Source organism: Epinephelus moara, chromosome 8, assembly GCF_006386435.1.
Source record: "Epinephelus moara isolate mb chromosome 8, YSFRI_EMoa_1.0, whole genome shotgun sequence".
Taxonomy (NCBI): domain Eukaryota; kingdom Metazoa; phylum Chordata; class Actinopteri; order Perciformes; family Serranidae; genus Epinephelus; species Epinephelus moara.
The window spans coordinates 45349640-45352198 of record NC_065513.1 but is presented as its reverse complement, the minus strand read 5'-3'; the positions used below and the strand labels follow the sequence as shown (position 1 = coordinate 45352198).

Below are 2559 nucleotides of genomic sequence, written 5' to 3'. Positions count from 1 at the left end.
TACACTACAACAGTACACTACAAGGCTACGATACAGTACAACAGTACACTACAAGGCTACGATACACTACAACAGTACACTACAACACTACACTACAAGGCTACGATACACTACAACAGTACACTACAAGGCTACGATACACTACAACACTACACTACAAGGCTACGATACACTACAACAGTACACTACAAGACTACGATACACTACAACAGTACACTACAACACTACACTACAAGGTTACGATACACTACAACAGTGCACTACAACACTACACTACAAGGCTACGATACACTACAACACTACAACACTACACTACACTACAAGGCTACGATACACTACAACACTACACTACAAGGCTACGATACACTACAACACTACACTACAAGGCTGCATTACACTTCAACACTACACTACAACAGTACACTACAACGCTACAATACACTACAACAGTACACTACAACGCTACAATACACTACAACAGTACACTACAACACTACACTACAAGGCTACACTACACTTCAACACTACACTACAACGCTTTACTACAACAATGTTTCATCACACTAACATTACACTACAACAATACTACAATACTACAATACAAGAGCTGCTGACAACATGTGGTATATGTCACACTAGAGGCCGACGCTGTTGTGTTACATGTCACGCCTCTTGATTCTGTGATGTCATCATGCTGTCTGACATCACACACTGGAGCCACATGATGCCGCCGTCATTTGGTTCTGTGAGAACATATAAAGGCAGGACGTCTTTGTGGCTCTAAAACACCATCTCTGGAAAAGGCTTCAGACTTACCCTGGGTCTGCAGCTGCCTGAGACCTGGGTCTGCAGCATTGTAAGAGTCACCCTGAGTCTAACGCTGACTCAGACTCACCCTGGGTCTAAAGCTGACTCAGATTCACACTGGGTCTAAAGCTGACTCTGATTCACTCAGATTCACCCTGGGTCTAAAGCTGACTCAGACTCACCCTGGGTCTGCAGCTGCCGGCACCAGAGAGCTGTGTAAAGAGGGGAGTACTCACTCTGCAGTGTATTTCTGGGGACTGAAACATCCCCACATGTGGCTGCACACAGCTGACCCTGACCCAGCAGACTGCTGGACTGGAACGAAGTCCCTGGACTGCGGGGTCTCCGACTGATGAAGTGAGTTGTTAAATTTCAGAGTGCAGCTCTATAATGGTGCTAACGAGGCAGCAACATGTTGCCTGGTTCATATTGCTCCTGATAGGATGAGGAGTAGCGTGTATGCTGTTGCTGCGGCCCGTCCAACCTGGTCTCTGTATTTTACGTCCTCGTGATGCATCACGTCACCATGGCGCTTTCAGATGCTCTGCAAGCCACTTCCTGCAGGCTCTGAAGGACTGCCACTACTGTGATGGCCCAACAAAATTTCTGACGTGAGGAATCTGTCCTCTCGCTCTGTCCTGAACACCACACAGCAAACTACACCTAACAAAGCAGAAATTCGGTCGGACTCTAAAATCAGTTGTGTGGTTAAAAATATATATATATCAGAAACAGGCTGAAATGATAATGTTTATTAACAGATCAATAATCGATCAGCCCGCTGTGACTCATTTAACACAGTGTGGAGACAGCCTCTGCCCTGCTCATCGTCCTCTGCCTCCATCCTCCATCACCGCTCCGCCATTTTCTCTCCACCCATCCTCCCTGCCCCCCCCCCACCAACTACCACCCATCCTCCCTTAACCCCCCGCCCCCCCATCTCTGGAAACACACTAAATAGATCAGATCCACCACAGAAGAAGAAAACACACCAAAGAACAGACAATGGAAAATGAAAAGATCAACCTCCCGCTCATCCTCCATCCTCCCTCCATTCTCCACCCGTCCTCTCCCTCTCCTCCTCCCTCCCCCTCCCCCATCTCAATAATCCGTGGACATGAAATAAAGCCAGGAGGAGAGGAGGACAGATGAATAGAGGATGAACAGATTGTGGATAAAGAAAGAGAAAATGGCAGCTCACCCCATTGCCGTCGCCTCCATCACCCTCCCTGTCTCTGCCTCTCTGTCTGACAGAGGGCAGTCAGCTGGGCCCGCCAGCAGCCAATCAGGAGGAAGGGAGGGGGAGGGGGCCACTCTCCCTCTGCCTCCTCCTCCCAGCATGCTTTGCAGCAGCTGCTGCAGGCAGACTGGGTTACTGAAGACACACACGCGCGCACTCTCACTCACTCACTCTCACACTCACTCTCACACTCTCTCTCACACACACACACACACACACACACACACACTTGGCAGTGTGATCAATACTACATGTTTTATTAGTATTATCATTATTATTTCTGTTAATGTATAATTCAAATGCTTGATCCAAACCATCAAACAGGACCATTCTGATCTGATCAAAACACACACACACACACATACACACACACATACACACACACACACACACACCAGGGCTTGACGCTAACTTTTTTCCCAAGGAGCACATGTGCTCTTAAGTTGAAAAAGTAAGGAGCACACAAAGAACTTTAGGGGCACAATGTAAATTGATCAAATAATGTGTTTTCC

At 47.4% G+C, this 2559-nt stretch overlaps 1 protein-coding gene across 2 annotated transcripts in view; it reads right to left on the bottom strand.

Annotated features, from left to right (window-relative positions):
* Positions 1-2559, bottom strand: part of apc (APC regulator of WNT signaling pathway) — a 42159-nt gene that overhangs the window by 34321 nt on the left and 5279 nt on the right. Inside the window, exon 1 of one of the 2 annotated variants that reach the window (XM_050051576.1) lies at positions 2009-2084. The exons of the other annotated variant lie outside the window; for it this stretch is intronic. The gene's annotated coding sequence lies outside the window, so the exon portion shown is untranslated. Of the gene's footprint in view, positions 1-2008; positions 2085-2559 lie in introns of those variants that run through there. 2 annotated transcript variants of the gene reach the window in all.